The sequence below is a fragment of the Silene latifolia genome, chromosome Y, assembly GCF_048544455.1.
Source record: "Silene latifolia isolate original U9 population chromosome Y, ASM4854445v1, whole genome shotgun sequence".
In the NCBI taxonomy this organism is placed as follows: Eukaryota; Viridiplantae; Streptophyta; class Magnoliopsida; order Caryophyllales; family Caryophyllaceae; genus Silene; species Silene latifolia.
The window spans coordinates 435,108,129-435,126,405 of NC_133538.1; positions in this window are offsets into that span (position 1 = coordinate 435,108,129).

The window sequence follows — 18,277 nt, forward strand, 5'->3', positions numbered from 1 at the left end:
TATTGTCTATTTGAGTATCATTGCCTCGGGTAACCGAGATGGTGACGTTTTCATACCTTAAGTGGTACAGGTAAGGCACTTGGAGTATGGGGGTGTCACATAATTGCCTAAGGAAATCACATATTGGTTTCACCTCTTGATAATACAAATTCCCAAACTCGACCACTACCTACACATCTCGGCATAACTCCCTCTCACTATACACCATTTTTTTTCCATACCTCTATAACGACCTTCCATCAATTATAACCGTAACCAACACAATCCTAACCACCTCCCTCCATAAATCCTCACACATCCCAATTTACCACTATTTGCATCCTTCATTTTAATCTTTTCATTCTCACATTCCATAAACTTACATCACTCCTTGTTCATATACACTTACCTTTAGATTAGTCAAATTCCCAATTATATCACTCACCACGTCTAACAAAACTTGAACCACGCCTCAATAACCCTTACCAATCTTCCTGTTCTTTTTTTTTCCACTATCTATCACACTGTGACAACCCTCGATAAGGCATCAAAAGAACTATTAAATTTAAGAGGAAAATACGATATTTTTAAAACCTTTAAAAGTTTAAAGTGCGAAATCCACCATAAGTGATCAAACTAAAATGAAAAGAAAGATAATTAAGTTTTATAATTAAAAACAAAGTGCGTTGGGGAAAAGATTGTAATACTACGGATTTTCTTTGGTGACTACTCGACCGAGTAGTGTTGTTGATATGGTCTGTTTTGGTTCTGCCGGGGAACACTCGGCCGAGTATAGTGAATACTCAACCGAGTAGAAGATACTCGGCCGAGTATACACTTTACTCGACCGAGTATCCGGTCTGGCAAAGTGTTATTTTGACGGTTTGATTAGGGAATGTTTAGGGTTATTTTATATCCCGCGTCAGTTTCTAAAACAACATTTTCGATCCTCATCATTTTACGATTACCCTAATCACTCCCTAATCACTCCCTAATCATCCTCTAATCTCGTTGTGTGTGCAATTGTCGCGGTCCTTGCGTATAATCTCTTATTCTACTGTTGGTAAGTTTCATTTCTATGTTATTTGTATTCTTTTGGGGTTATTGTATTTATGGAATTGGGAGATACGGGGGATTGTGCAATGTGTAATTGTGTTATGTGATTATTTTATAGGAGAAGACTTCGTAGAGGAGCCTTTCTGATTGTTCGAGTTTCGTTCTACTGTTGATTGCTAAGGTAGGGTTTTCCCTACTCAGTTTACTGTTCATTATTTAAGACATGATTGTTTTGCATTATTTGTTATCTGCTGATCATCGGAGTATGGGCGTTATTGCGGTGGTGTTGGTGTGGAGATGTGGTGATAGTGGTGATACTGTGTGTTTGTGGTTGTGGTGGAGTCACTTGCGGGAGTGGCTTCACACCCTAGTTCGCCCTCCGTGGAACCCGCCACGGGAGGGGATGTGCACATTAAGGGACAGGGATTGTTAGTCGCTCGTTGATGATTTGGACTAGGTGGGATCGGGTGCGGTCACGCACAGGCGGCCAAGATTACCTGTTGCGATGGGTAATCTGGCAGGGCTACACACTTTGGTGTGTAGTCGGTTACTGTGTGAGATCGGGAGACTGGGGTTGGAGGATGATCAGCTGGTTACCTCGTTTGTTTGTCTTATATTGATTGAGTAATACTGACCCCGTTGTTGTTTGTAAAATCTGCGGTGATCCATTCGGGGATGGTGAGCAGGCTTGACATGTATTGCTAGTGGTGAGCTTGGGGCAGTCATGGGAGCGTTGTCATCATCAGTCATAGCATCACCGTATGAGTCTTAGCTTTGATTTCATTAGTTGTCAGACATTGGAGTTGTTTTGTTGAATCAGTTTTGGATTTTGGGTTGATGTAAACTTTAACTCTTTATGATATTTTAATAAATGCGCGCAGTTCAGACGCTTTTGATATGTACTAACCTCGGGCAACCGAGATGGTAACACAATTTCATGGTAGGGTGGTCCTGGTAAGGCACCTTGGTATGAGGGGGTGTTACAAAGTGGTATCAGAGCCGAAGATTCCGGCACCTAAACAAACGAATCTAATGAACTTAGGGAGTCTAAATAAAATGAACCCGGGGATAGTTGTTTGGAGCTACCGCAAAGACTCGGGAGACGTCCCGGAGTCGCAATTTGGCCCTCATTAACTCAAGCCGGTCACATGGGGAAGTGTGATGAGAGTTGTGTCTTGTATGTGCATGTATGTGAAGATTCATGTTGATAATAAGTGATGGTTGGAGATTTATATGTGGAATTCGTCAATTTGATGATTGGAAAAGTAGTAGAAGGGACGAGTATGTGAACTTTTGGTGTATTGGATTAGCCTGTGAATGAGTGGTATGGTTGTGTGTTTATAACATGGCATTTAAGTTCATGCTGTTATATGTTTAATGAGGGAATAGAAAGCATGATAGGGGACTTTATACTATTTAACCTGTCTTTAGTATGGCTCGGCCGAGCAGGGCAGGTACTCGACCGAGTAGGGAGTACTCGGCCGAGTAACCAAGCACTCGACCGAGTGTTGTTTGGCAATAAGTAGTAATTGCTACTGTATCTGTTTACTCGACCGAGTAGGTAGGTGTGCTCGACCGAGTAAAGCCTACTCGGTCGAGTATTGTTTTTACTAGACCGAGTGTTGTTTCTGGGTATTTGACGTTAGCTACTGGAGTCGATTACTCGACCGAGTATATGGGATACTCGACCGAGTATTGTTGTATACTCGGCCGAGTGTTCCTTTGGCAGAAGATTGTTACATTTTGAGTCGTAGGCTTTTGTGCTTACGTTTCCTTGTTTCTTATCAGCTCAAAATGCCGCCGAAAAGGACCCCCGCGCAGATCCAAGCTTCTGAGATGACTCTTGATGAGGTTGCTCGCATGATTGAGCAACAAGAGGCTCTCCGGAAGCTCTCAGAAATGTGGGAAAAGGGAATGAGAAGCCGATGGATGCTACTCAACTCAGCATCATCATTGCTCGCTTCAACCCTCCCACATATGAAGGGGTGGGAGAACCAAAGTTGCTCGAGAAGTGGCACCGTGAGATTGAAGCTCTCATGGAAATGGTTAAGTGCCCCGAAGACATGATTGTTGAGCAGGTATTATACTACCTGAGAGGTGAAGCTGCAGGTTGGTGGCAAAACGTCAAGGAAGATGCTAGAGCTTATTACCAGGCTGAGGGTCTTGGAGCTATTCCTTGGTCCGGGTTGAAGAGCGCTATGAGAGAAGCGATTTGTCTTGGAGCATATCCGACACAAGATGAGATCCGAGTTTGATTCCTTCACCATGTCTGAGGAGATGACAGTCACTGACTACTATCATCGGTTCCTAGAGCTATCTCGTTATGTTGAGGACATGCAGCTAGGACAGAGGGGTTTGGCTCTCCGTTTTGAGAGGGGTTTATCTGGCAAGATCGTGAGTCGTATGCCAGCTGGAGTTGCTACTGACCTTAAGGAAGTGTACCTAAGAGCGGGCCAAGCTGAGAGAATGGTAGACCTCTCAAGAGAGATCGATGAGAGGACTGCTGCTGAAAAGAGGAAGGCTGACAGTGGAAGCAACAGCTAGTCGGGCAACAACAAAGGGAACTTCAACCATGCAAAGGCTTTTTCTGGTGGAGCTGGTTTCTCGGGGGGGTCTTGTGGCTGGGGAAAGAATGGAGGTCGGAGTGTGAGTGACAACTCTAATCTTACATGCTTTAACTGTGGTGGTGTAGGCCACAGGAGACGGGAATGCACGAGTTACAGGCCCGGCACTGGTTCAGGAGCTCGGCAGGGGAATTTCTCTCAGGGACCAACTCAGAGTTTTGCTAGTAACCGACCGGGAGGTTCATGGGGCAACAGAGGTGGACAGGGCAACCAGGGCAGTTATAACCGCAGTGGTGGTGGGTCATATCAGCGTCAGAACAACAACACCGCCCAGGATTCAGCTGCCAAGCCAAGTACCTCCAATGCTTTAGTTCAGGGTGGAGGATAGAAAAATAGTGGGAAGCTTTTCATGATGGACAAACAGGAAGCGCAGGATGATGCTCATGTAGTTACCGGTACCTTTCTTGTTCATAATGTACCATCCTTTGTTTTGTTTGATTCAGGGGCTGCACACTCTTTTGTGTCTAAGAGTAATGCCTTGTCTATGGGCTTAGGAAAGTTTGAGGTTGTAAAAGATGATGTGTTCATACCTTCAGGGGAGTCTGTGTCGTGTCTCAAGTTGTATAAGGGAGTGTCCATGGTGGTTGGAGAGGTAGATTTACTGGTAGACCTGTTAGAGTTTCGTATGGATGAGTTTGAGGTGATTGTCGGGATGGATTGGCTGGGTAAGTATGATGCCAAGATAGATTGTCGGCAAAAGAGAGTGTCCTTAAGGGGTCCTAAGGGTGTTAGGGTGTCTTATCGTGGGTTTGTGGTAAAACCTAAGTGTAAGTTCATAGCTGTGATGACTTTAAAGTCATGTTTGAGGAAGAAGTGCCCCTTCATTCTCTATCATGTGAGAGATCACCGATTAAAGCCGCAGTCAACTGCTGAGATACCTGTGGTGGGAGAGTTTGATGATGTCTTTCCTGAAGAGATACCGAGTTTACCTCCCAAGAGGGATGTTGATTTCAGCGTGGAGCTTAAACCGGGAACAGGTCCGATATCCAAAGCACCTTACCGTATGGCACCTAAAGAGTTGGCAGAGTTGAAAAAGCAGATACATGAGTTGCTAAGCAAGGGTTTTATCAGGCCTAGTGTGTCACTGATACCTGTCGAAGTGAGTACCAAAAATAATATTTATAAATTCCGAACTACAACTAGCAACCGGTAGTAAGGGTCGATCCGCAGGGAGGTAGGGAGATAATAGTTGCTTTTAATCTTAGTCTAAGGGTAACAGTTTTGAGGGGGTTTTGATTTGAGTTATATCTAAGTCTAAATGCGAAAATAAATAAACAAGGAATAAAAATAGGAATAAGCAAATGATAAAAGGAATGCTAAGACGGTCGGTTCACTATAGCTGTGATGGCACATAATCCTAGGTAACTTCAAAATACGGTCGCGAAGGATGGGGAAAACAAGTCCTCTCGGTCCATGTTAAATAGTAACTACCTCTCGGCCTAAGCTACTAATCCCTAAGTCTCATTAATACTAACTCTCGTTCTTGATTAATGATTCCTAATGCAAACTAGATCACGTTATCTCTCGATCTTAGTAATTTAATCGTTTTAATTCGTTAATTATTGTCCATTCCTATCTCTCGATCTACGGGATGGTCAAGTTTAAGCATCTATCAAGTCTCCTCTCGGTCTCATTGAAAGACAAAGCACTTAACGAAACAAACAAAGCAAAAACAGACGCTGAAGTCGATCGACGACCAGCTACCCCCGGATCGATCGACCAACCTTTCGATCGACCGACTAGATAAGCCAACGATCGACCAAGCCCTAATGCGAGGTCACCTTTTCTAATGCCATCTACGCTATAGCTCCCCTACATCTTAGCAAGGGGTATTTAGCTACTCATACTTACGCAAATAATAAGAACTAATTCGATAATAGACATAAAGAATTGCATAATTGAAATAATTGATGAACAAATTCGCATAAAACTATAACTAGGGCTTTGGGATTCTATCTAGCAAGAACTAATACTAATGAAACGAAATAGCAATACATTAATTGAAAGATTAGAATTACCGAAGCAAAGGAACAAGAGGAATCCGAAAGCAAAGTACGAACTTTATTGAGAATTCTAAACTACGAAAACCGCTACTGTATTTTAGGAACTAGGTGGTGATGAAACTGATGAGGAAGAATTAGTTATATAGAAAATATCACGTAACTCCTCCTCCAAACCTAATTACAAATGGGCTTAGATTAAAATCCTTTAATTCTCGTTCTTTTAAATCTCTCGTCAGAGTCGTGATATGGTCGATCGACCATAGATACCAGTCGATCGACCAAGGGTGCTGTACAGTATGCATTATGACTAATTCTGCAGCGCGCACCGATCTTAAAACAGCTGCCATTTCTTCGTTACTTGGTAAAATCAAGCGTTCTACGCGGCGTTGGAAAGCTAAGAGGATAAGCTTTCACCTCCAATTGGAATAACTTAATTATCAGCTCTAGAACTCTAGATATTGCCATCTGAAGCAGCCTGTAATGTCGAGAAGTGCTTCTTTGCTTGTTAAACTCGTACGCACCCTTGCTTTTGCTATCTTTAGGCCTTGAAACGCGCACCAAGCTCATTCCTCGAGTCAATACTCCATTTCAAATGCAATGCTAAGTACTTAGGGACGGATTCGGCTTATTTACCACTGAAATCTTCATATTCCTATAAAATCACAAGAAAAGGAAGAAATACACGAAACAAGGGAAATAGTAGCATAAACTACTCAATTGAGCTCTGAAATGCGTGTGAAAAGAGGTGCAAAACATCATATATTAGACACGCATCAAACTTCCCCAAACCAAACCCTTGCTTGTCCCCAAGCAAGAACTAGACTCGATCCTAAAACCTAATGGAACGAGTTCAATCTCAGAGCGAAATGCAACCTGTCAAGCCTAAGCCAATTTAATGCAACAACTAACAATCAATTAGCAAGGTGAATCATGCAAACGAGTTATGAAGTTGTTAAAAATTCGCTGAACCATCAACTGTAGAGACTTATCAAATTGGACTCTCACGGGTCGCTCAAATCACTCAAATAAGCACAAGGTGAATATATGTAAAAGATAGAAAGAAGTAAAATTTGTAAAGACTCTCACCTAACTACGACCTATGAAAACATGCCTGCAATCTAATATGAAAGTAATCTCTACAACCGTACATACGCATTCCAACCAAACAAATGACCATGACACATGCCGAGGTAAATATGGATATGTGAGGTAATGGGTAAGAAGAGGCAAAACATTTATGGGAATGTGGAGGTATAGGTGATCAAGCTAGTACCTAAACAAAACCATATGACAACATCCAACTTCTTGCTCAAAATCAACAATCAAACCCGGTGCTAATTATCAAGCACAAATCTCGCAACTTCCATAAAAGTCAACTCCCCAAAGAATATAGATGATAACATGGGAGTGAAAATCACCAAATCATAATAATTGAAACATGTGATTTTTCCTTTCTTTTTCTCGGGCTGCAGTCGATCGACCAAAGGAAGCAGTCGATCGACCACCCTCTTCAGTACAGCACACTTTTTTTTCTTTTTCGAATCATTTTTTTCTTTTTTTCTTTTTTCCTTTTCTTTTCAACTTTCTCAATTCTTTTTCCTACTTCATTCTTTTTGTCCATCATCATCTCAAAAATGAGCATATAACCAAACCGCAATAAACATATTCCCGAAAACTAAGGCTACTAGCTTGACAAAGGCGGCTGAATATAGGATGTAGTTAAGGGACAAAAGGCTAAATTTGGCTATAAGGGGTTTCATGGGCAAAATGAGAAAAGGGAACCTCTACCACATGTGTCAACAAACCACAAACCGAATGCATACAGGTATTAAGCAGATTAAGTTTATATTTATGCATATTAATGTAACATGTCTCATAAGGAGTAACTACTCACAATCCTAGATAAACTGGTCATGAATGTCACCAGTTATAAGCTCTAATCCTCAGAATATGATGTAGCTTGCCAAAAATCTAAGTCAAGTCTCAAGTTCAAAGAAGAAATTTAACGAAAACTCGTAGATTATGCATATTTGATTCTACTAATAACATGTCAATTAGCAAGGCTTAGGCATAAACAGATGAAAATGCAATGTCATCATAGAAATACTACCGTTCCGACTCAACCTACATGCTAAAATAAACGTGCAAATTTTTGAAATTTTTTGATTTTGATTTTGTATGTATAAATGTGAAATGAACAACAATGCAAGACAAAATGTAAACGTGAATGCAAGCAAATGAAATGCGACGCAAAACCCTTCCCCAAACCAAAACGCACAATGTCCCCATTGTGCAAAATCATGTAATGAAAATAGCAAAGGAAATGGGATTTTGCGGTGAAATAAATAAAAGACATGAAATTTAACTCGGAAACTCACAAGACTTTAAGGGCGAAAAAGGAAACCTCCCAAACCAGCGTGAGCTAGGAGGTTTCGAGAGCGCAGCATGCTACCAAAAAGTACCTGAAAAGACAACAATACCACGCATAAAACTAAGAAAGCAACATGGAAGCGGTAATTATGTGCAAAAGATGAAGAAATAGAAGAAAACAGAAAAATGTCGGAAAATAAAAGGGAGGAAAGACTCCTCAATTCCGCAAAACGACCAAACACAGGGGGAAAGGTCGTGAACAGTATGAAAGCGACACAACGGTCGATCGACCATAGCAGCGATCGATCGACCGAATGAACAGAACAAGCTCCTGGAAGTCGCACCTCGCCGATCGACCGAGGGTAGGCGATCGATCGATTGAAAACTCGCTTTGTAACTTTCGATTTCTTCAATTAGCTCGAGAACTTGAGCTAATAGGGTCTATAAACCTGCAAACGCACAAAATACCGCGCCCAAAATTGCGCAAAACCCAAAGTAACAGTCTAAATGTCTTTAAATCCTAAGCAAATCAAATTAAAGCGAAGTTTCGCGCACACGAAAAACGATAAATAGTCTAAAAATAAATAAAATAGATCAACGAAAACTGCGGAAAATCTCCGACCAAGGCTTCTGCCTACATGAAGTAGCTTCCGCAGTGCTCATCTCAGAAGCTGGACTCCACTCTAGTCCGACTGGAATACTCAATGGATCATCCGTAGCATCTTCCTAAGCATGGCCATCATCTCCTAGCTCCTCACACTCAAGATCCGACTCCGAAATTTTGACTGGCTCCTTCTTCTTGGGCTCCTCATCTGGCTCCTCGTCAGTGCCATAGCTCAGACATCCCAGACCGCCTCTCTGAACAATGGGCTCCTTCACAGCTGGAGCATTGAGCGGCTCTTCCTTCCCCAAACCGGTTCCTGCAACATTCAAAACAAGAGAATTGTCCTCCATATTGCTCCCAATCTGGGGCGGAGGTGTCATAACAGGAATAGGTACAGGTAAGGAAGTGGGAATGCCAGAAAGCACAAAATAAGATTTCTTTTCAGAAATCATATTACAGGTCATGGGCCACATGGGGTCTTTCTTCCTAGGGGACTGGGCAAACATAATAGAATGCTTCCCTACCTTAAATTTCAAAGTTCTTTCCTCTACATCAATTATTGCACCAGCAGTGTGCAAAAACGGTCGTCCCAAAATAATTGGGGTGTTGACATCTTCAGGAATATCCAAAACAACAAAGTCAACAGGGAAAAATAACTTTTCAATTTGAACAGGCACATTCTCTAAGACCTCTACTTTTTGAATGCAGACGGTCAGCCATTTGCACAGTCATGTCAGTAATGGCAAATCTAGTCAATCCTAACTTCTTAGCCAGACTCAAAGGCATAACACTGACACTAGCCCCTAAATCACATAATGCCTTCTCAATTGAGAAGGTACCAATACTACATGGGACAGAAAAACTACCTGGGTCAGACAATTTATGAGTAGCAGTATGAGTTAAGTACGAACTAGACTCTTCAGTTAAATGCACTGACTCCACAACATTCAAAGACCTCTTCTTAGCTAGCAACTGTTTCATGAACTTCGTATATGCAGGTATTTGATTAACTAGCTCTAAGAAAGGAATTTGCACGTTAAGACTACGCACGACATCTTTAAATTTATCGAATGTTACCTCATCTTTGGTTGGTACTAGTCTTTCTGGATAAGGAGCACGTCGAAGTAGCTTTGCCCTCTTCTCTAGGTCTCTCATACCGGCATCAGTGGACTTAGGCTGAAAATCCACTACTTCCTCCTTGTTATAGCTTCACCCTTCTTCAGACCGTCTCAAAAATGAACCATTAATCGTCATCGGGTCATATTTCGGAACCGGGACTGACCCATCAGCATTCGGGTCTTGCCTCAATAATTTCGGAGTCGTCTCATCCCGAAACAAGAAATCCCTCAAGTTATCTGGCATTGGAGGACGAATTGGCTCATCATCAGCAGCATCATCAGTCGATCGACCGGTGTGGTCGGTCGATCGACTGACATCTTCTTTTCCAGAATGAACAGAAAGATCAGAAGGCGTCACTGAGGATCGCGGAGTGGTCGATCGACTAGGTGATGCGGTCGATCGACCGGAATCGCTGCTGTCCGTCTTTTTCTCGCTCTTTTTCTTCTTTCCTTTTCCAGCAGCTTTCTTAGGTCCATCAAGAGCGGACCCGCTCCTCAGCGTCATTGCATGTACGGTCTCAATACGCTGATTCAGAGAGTGGAATTGACTCGGTATCTCAGCTGCATTCTTGTCTAATATAGCAAATTGAGATATCGCCTTCGTGATTAGGGCACGATTCGCCGCATTGCTTTTCTGTACCTCCACCATAAGCAACAGCACTAGACTCGTCAACTCGCAACTTCGTTTTCAACTCTTCTTTGTGACGGAGTGGATGGTGGTGGGGCTTCATAAGGAGGCTCATATGGTTTATGCGGTGAAGTAGGAGCGCAATTATAAGAATTGTCGAGCTGAAGTTGATGAAAAGCAAACATCTTCTCATTAGGGTGCCTGCATGCCTTAGGTGTATGTCCAACTCCGCCGCATCTCCCACAAAACAGCACCTGCTGCTCCTGAGAATGGAACATGAGTGGACTCTCCTGAAGTACTGCAAATAAACAACACTAAAGAAGAAGATAAGAACTGCCTCAAGGTACTCAGTCTTCCCTTGAGGCGAAAAATAGACTAAAATGAAAAACAACTAAAACTAGCGCTGCCTCCCCGGCAACGGCGCCAAAATTTGATACCTGTCGAAGTGAGTACCAAAAATAATATTTATAAATTCCGAACTACAACTAGCAAGCGGTAGTAAGGGTCGATCCGCAGGGAGGTAGGGAGATAATAGTTGCTTTTAATCTTAGTCTAAGGGTAACAGTTTTGAGGGGGTTTTGATTTAAGTTATATCTAAGTCTAAATGAGAAAATAAATAAACAAGGAATAAAAATAGGAATAAGCAAATGATAAAAGGAATGCTAAGACGGTCGGTTCACTATAGCTGCGATGGCACATAATCCTAGGTAACTTCAAAATACGGTCGCGAAGGATGGGGAAAACAAGTCCTCTCGGTCCATGTTAAATAGTAACTACCTCTCGGCCTAAGCTACTAATCCCTAAGTCTCATTAATACTAACTCTCGTTCTTGATTAGTGATTCCTAATGCAAACTAGATCACGTTATCTCTCGATCTTAGCAATTTAGTCGTTTTAATTCGTTAATTATTGTCCATTCCTATCTCTCGATCTACGGGATGGTCAAGTTTAAGCATCTATCAAGTCTCCTCTCGGTCTCATTGAAAGACAAAGCACTTAACGAAACAAACAAAGCAAAACCAGACACGAAGTCAGTCGATCGACCAGCTACCCCATCGATCGACCAACCATTTCGATCGACCACTAGATAAGCCAGTCGATCGACCAAGCCCTAATGCGAGGTCACCTATTCTAATGCCATCTACGCTATAGCTCCCATACATCTTAGCAAGGGGTATTTAGCTACTCATACTTATGCACATAATAAGAACTAATTCGATAATAGACATAAAGAATTGCATAATTGAAATAATTGATGAACAAATTCGCATAAAACTATAACTAGGGCTTTGGGATTCTATCTAGCAAGAACAAATACTAATGAAACGAAATAGCAATACAGTAATTGAAAGATTAGAATTACCGAAGCAAAGGAACAAGAGGAATCCGAAAGCAAAGTACGAACTTTATTGAGAATTCTAAACTACGAAAACCGCTACTGTATTTTAGGAACTAGGTGGTGATGAAACTGATGAGGAAGAATTAGTTATATAGAAAATATCACGTAACTCCTCCTCCAAACCTAATTACAAATGGGCTTAGATTAAAATCCTTTAATTCTCGTTCTTTTAAATCTCTCGTCAGAGTCGTGATATGGTCGATCGACCATAGAGACCAGTCGATCGACCAAGGGTGCTGTACAGTATGCATTCTGACTAATTCTGCAGCGCGCACCGATCTTAAAACAGCTGCCATTTCTTCGTTACTTGGTAAAATCAAGCGTTCTACGCGGCGTTGGAAAGCTAAGAGGATAAGCTTTCACCTCCAATTGGAATAACTTAATTATCAGCTATAGAACTCTAGATATTTCCATCTGAAGCAGCCTGTAATGTCGAGAAGTGCTTCTTTGCTTGTTAAACTCGTACGCACCCTTGCTTTTGCTATCTTTAGGCCTTGAAACGCGCACCAAGCTCATTCCTCGAGTCAATACTCCATGTCAAATGCAATGCTAAGTACTTAGGGATGGATTCGGCTTATTTACCACTGAAATCTTCATATTCCTATAAAGTCACAAGAAAAGGAAGAAATACACGAAATAAGGGAAATAGTAGCATAAACTACTCAATTGAGTTCTGAAATGCGTGTGAAATGAGGTGCAAAACATCATATATTAGACACGCATTAGTCACCGTGGGGAGCCCCAGTTCTTTTTGTAAAGAAGAAAGATGGGAGTATGAGACTGTGCATTGATTACAGAGAACTGAATCGTGTCACAGTGAAGAACAAGTATCCTTTGCCTAGGATTGATGATCTGTTTGATCAGCTAAGTGGAGCAGGTGAGTTTTCCAAGATTGATCTGAGGTCGGGCTATCACCAGCTGAGGATAGCAGATGAGGATATTCCTAAGACATCGTTCCGATCTCGATATGGTCATTATGAGTACGTGGTGATGCCTTTTGGGTTGACCAATGCACCAGCAGCTTTCATGGATTTGATGAACCGGATCTTTACACCGTTCTTGGATAGGTTTGTGGTTATTTTCATCGATGACATCTTAGTCTATTCTAAGACTAAGGAAGAACATGAGGAGCACTTGAGGATAGTCTTGCAGACTCTGAGTGAGAATCAACATTATGCCAAGCTATCTAAGTGCGAGTTCTGGTTGGAGGAGGTCGCTTTTCTGGTTCATGTGAAATCTATGAAGGGAGTATATGTGGATCCTAGTAAGATTGAGGCCGTAACCAAGTGGGAATCACCGAAGAATGTTTCTGAGATTCGGAGTTTCTTAGGCCTTGCTGGCTACTACAAGAGATTTGTGAAAGATTTCTCTACCATAGCACGACCTATGACATCTTTGATGAGGAAAGAGACCAGATTTGTTTGGGATGAGAGTTGTGAGAAGGCGTTTCAGACCTTAAAGGAACGCTTGACCACAGCTCCTATCCTAGCTTTGCCAGAGGGATGTGAGAACTTTGAGGTATATACCGATGCTTCAAAGAATGGTCTTGGTTGTGTTTTGATGCAGGCAGGGAAAGTCATAGCTTATGCTTCAAGGCAGCTGAAGCCGTATGAGGAGAACTACCCTACTCATGATCTGGAGCTGGGTGCAGTTGTTTTCGCTCTTAAGATTTGGAGGCACTACCTTTATGGAGCAACTTTTAAGGTGTTTTCTGATCATAAGAGTCTGAAATAAATCTACACTCAGAAGGAGCTTAACATGCGACAGAGACGGTGGATGGAGCTGATTGGAGATTATGATATGGAGATCATCTATCACGAGGGTAAGGCTAATGTTGTTGCAGATGCTTTGAGTAGGAAGAGTGTTCATTCGCTATGTACAGCCATGTCCTTGCTGAAGCTGAGGGATGAGGTGTCTAGGATGGGGATCTTTATGTTAAGGAAGGGAGATGCCATCGGGGATTTGACGATCGAGCCAGAGCTATATGAGAACATCAAGAGTAAACAGAAGATTGATCCTAAGATTTAGGAATGGAAGTCAAGAGCACAGAGTGGGACGGTTTCCAGGTTTTCAATCCATATAGATGGGAGTGTCCATTTTGATGGGAGATGGTGTGTTCTTCAGGATGTAGAGCTGAGGAGAGTGATCCTGATGGAGGCTCATTGCACTCCTTATTCAGTTCACCCAGGTGGTGACAAGCTTTACAAAGATCTTAAGAAGACTTTTTGGTGGCCAAACATGAAGAAAGATATAGCTGAGTTTGTGGCCAGATGTTTGACCTGTCAGAGGGTCAAGGGTGAACAAAGGAGACCACAAGGTAAGATACAGTCTTTGGAAGTACCTGAGTGGAAGTGGGAGTCTATCTCTATGGACTTCATTGTGGGGTTGCCTAGGTCACGACAAAGTAATAACATGATCTGGGTGATTTTTGATCGGTTAACCAAGTCAGCTCACTTTGTTCCTATGAAGGATACTTGGTCTAAGATGTAGCTGGCACTGGGTTACAGGAGGCATGTGGTGCGATTACATGGTATACCCAAGGATATCGTTTCTGATCGTGATGCGCGGTTCATATCCAAGTTTTGGCAAGAACTGCAGGAGTTGATGGGTACAATCTTGAAGATGAGTACAACCTTTCATCCGGCAACTGATGGTCAGACAAAACGAACCATCAAGACCTTAGAAGACATGTTGAGGGCATGTGTCATGGAGCTTGGGGGCAGCTGGGAAGACAGTCTTGATCTGATCGAGTTTTCATACAACAACAGTTATCATACGAGTATTAGGATGACACCTTTTGAGGCTTTGTATGGCCGGAAGTGCCGAAGTCCATTCTGTTGGGATGATAGTTCTGAGGCTGTGGTCTTGGGACCTCAGCTAGTACAGGATATGGTTGAGCAAGTCCAGTTAATTCGGCAAAAGATGAGAGCAGCTCAAGATCGTCAGAAGAGTTATGCCGATTTACACCGCAGGGACATTGAGTTCGCAGTAGGTGACAAGGTCCTTTTGAAAGTGACACCTATGCGAGGTGTAATGAGGTTTGGGAAGAAAGGTAAGCTAAGTCAGAAGTTTATAGGACCTTATGAGATTTTGGACCGTATAGGCGAAGTAGCCTACAGATTAGCTTTGCCACCAGCTTTGGATAGACTCCACAATATATTCCATGTTTCTCAGCTTCGGAAGTATGTGAGCGATCCATTGCATATCCTTGATATGGAGAACATCGAGCTTGATGAATCCTTGTCCTACGCCGAGGTTTCTAAGGAGATTCTTGATCGCAAGGTTTGTAAGACAAGGAATGGTGAGACGGTCTTACTCAAGGTCCTTTAGTCTAATCACAATGTAGAGGAAGCCACATGGGAACCCGAGGAAGCTATGCGAGAACGTTTTCCTAACCTTTTTTATCAGGTATGTGTGGTTACGGGGACGTAACCGTTGTCTTTTTAGGGGGGTATGAGATGGTCGCGGTTGTGTTTTGTCTTATTTTGAGTCGGGTTAGTGAGTCTTGTGGTGTCCTGTGTGGTTCTTTCGCGTTGATAAATGTTTGTTAGTGTAGTCTTTTTGCGTTGTGTAGTGTCTTGTTTTAGGGTGGAGTGTGAACTTCGGGACGAAGTTCTTTTTAAGGGAGGAAGACTGTAATACTACGGATTTTCTTTGGTGACTACTCGACCGAGTAAAGCCTACTCGGCCGAGTAGTGCTGTTGATATGGTATGTTTTGGTTCTGCCGGGGAATACTCAGTCGAGTATTGTGAATACTCGACCGAGTAGAGGATTCTCGGCCGAGTATACACTTTACTCGACCGAGTATCCGGTCTGGCAAAGTGTTATTTTGATGGTTTGATTAGGGAATGTTTAGGGTTATTTTATATCCCGCATCAGTTTCTAAAACAACATTTTCAAACCTCATCATTTTACGATTACCCTAATCACTCCCTAATCATCCTCTAATCTCGTTGTGTGTGCAATTGTCGCGGTCATTGCGTATAATCTCTTATTCTACTGTTGGTAAGTTTCATTTCCATGTTATTTGTATTCTTTTGGGGTTATTGTATTTATAGAATTGGGAGATACGGGGGTTTGTGCAATGTGTAATTGTGTTATGTGATTATTGTATAGGAGAAGACTTCGTAGAGGAGCCTTTCTGATTGTTCGAGTTTCGTTCTACTGTTGATTGCTAAGGTAGGGTTTTACCTACTCAGTTTACTGTTCATTGTTTAAGACATGATTGTTTTGCGTTATTTGTTATCTGCTGATCATCGGAGTATGGGCGTTGTTGCGGTGGTGATACTGTGTGTTTGTGGTTGTGGTGAAGTCACTTGCGGGAGTGGCTTCACACCCTAGTTCGCCCTCCGTGGAACCCGCCACGGGAGGGGATGTGCACATTAAGGGACAAGGATTGTTATTCGCTCGTTGATGAGCTGGACTAGGTGGGATCGGGTGCGGTCACCCACTGGCGGTGAGGATTACCTGTTGCGATGGGTAATCTGGCAGGGCTACACACTTTGGTGTGTAGTCGGTTACTGTGTGAGATCGGGAGACTGTGGTTGGAGGATGATCAGCTGGTTACCTCGTTTGTTTGTCTTATATTGATTGAGTAATACTGACCCCGTTGTTGTTTGTGAAATCTACGGTGATCCATTCGGGGATGGTGAGCAGGCTTGACAGGTATTGCTAGTGGTGAGCTTGAGGCAGTCATGGGAGCGTTGTCATCATCAGTCATAGCATCACCGTCCGAGTCTTAGCTTTGATTTCATTAGTTGTCAGACATTGGAGTTGTTTTGTTGAATCAGTTTTGGATTTTGGGTTGATGTAAACTTTAACTCTTTATGGTATTTTAATAAATGTGCTCAGGTAAGACGCTTTTCATATGTACTAACCTCGGGGAACCGAGATGGTAACACACTTTCATGGTAGGGTGGTTCTGGTAAGGCACCTTGGTATGAGGGGGTGTTACAAAGATATCCCACGAATAACCACAAGTCTAAAGATAGGTGAGTCTAAGAAAACGATAACTAAAGTCCAAGGATCAACGTTCTCGCTAGCTCACACGTCTCCCCCATATAATCTGCATCTCAAACCTGTCATTCATGTAAACATGAACGCCACAGCCAGTGGGGAGTTGTAACAATGCGGATCTTCTTTGGAGCCTACTCGACCGAGTAGAGCCTACTCGGCCGAGTAGTGCTCTTAGTGCGTGTTATTTCGGTTCTGCCGAGTATAGCGAATACTCGACCGAGTATTGGACACTCGGCCGAGTGTTGCTGCACTCGACCGAGTGTCCGGTTTGGCGAGGTTATATTTCGACGGTTTGATTAAGGAATGATTAGGGTATTTTATAATTCCGCGTCGCTTTCTAATATCACTTTTCACAAATAAGTTAACATTGCTACGTACCCTAATCCTACCCAAATCATTCCCTAATCATCCCTTTGAGCATTTCGTAGCATCTTTGTGTGGATAATTTGCGGTGATTCTTGCGTAAAGGTTCTTGTTGCACTGTTGGTAAGTACATCTTTGTAATTATTGCATCGTTACGGGTTGCTATACATTTATATGGAAGGGGATGTTGGGAATTGTTCAAAGTGTAATTGTGTTGTATGATCTTTGTATAGGAGAAGACTTCGTAGAGGAGCCTTTTTTATTGTCCGTGTTGCTTATCTGCTTTGTGATTGCTAAGGTAGGGTTTCCCTACTCGATTCTTTGTGCTTTACATGACATATTATTGTATTTATCGTTGTCTATTGATCATCGTAATATGGAGAGTGTTGTGACAAAGGTCTTTGGTGTGAGGGGATTGAGATGACAGTAATGTTGTGTGATTGTGATTGTGGTGGAGTCACTTGCGGGAGTGGCTTCACACCCTAGTTCGCCCTCCGTGGAACCCGCCACGGGAGGGGATGTGCACATTAAGGGACAGGGGTTGTTGTCGCTCGTTGAGGAGCCGGACTAGGTGGGATCGGCTGCGGTCACCCATGGCGGCGAGGATTACCTGTTGCGATGGGTAATCTGGCGGGGCTACACACTTTAGTGTGTAGTCGATTACTTATGTGAGACAGGGGTGATTGGGAGTTGACGATGATCAGACGAGTATTGCATTTGTTTGTCTTGTGTGTTGCATAATACGACCCGTTATTGTTTGTGGAATCTGCGGTGATCCATTCGGGGATGGTGAGCAGGCTTGACAGGTTTTGCTAGTGAGAGCTTGGGGATTATCTTGGGAGATTTGCCACCACGAGTCATAGCATCACCGTCTGAGTCTTAGCGAGTTTTCTTTTATTATTAAGACTTTGAAGTTGTATTTCTTTAGACAAAGATTTGGTTTTGGATATTGTAAACTTTGCATTTTACATTACTTTAATAAATGTGCTCGGTTCGACGCTTTTGATATGTACTAACCTCGGGCAACCGAGATGGTAAATGATCTTTCATACTTGGGTGGTCCTGGTAAGGTACCTTGGTATGAGGGGGTGTTACAAAGTGGTATCGAGCCAGAAGA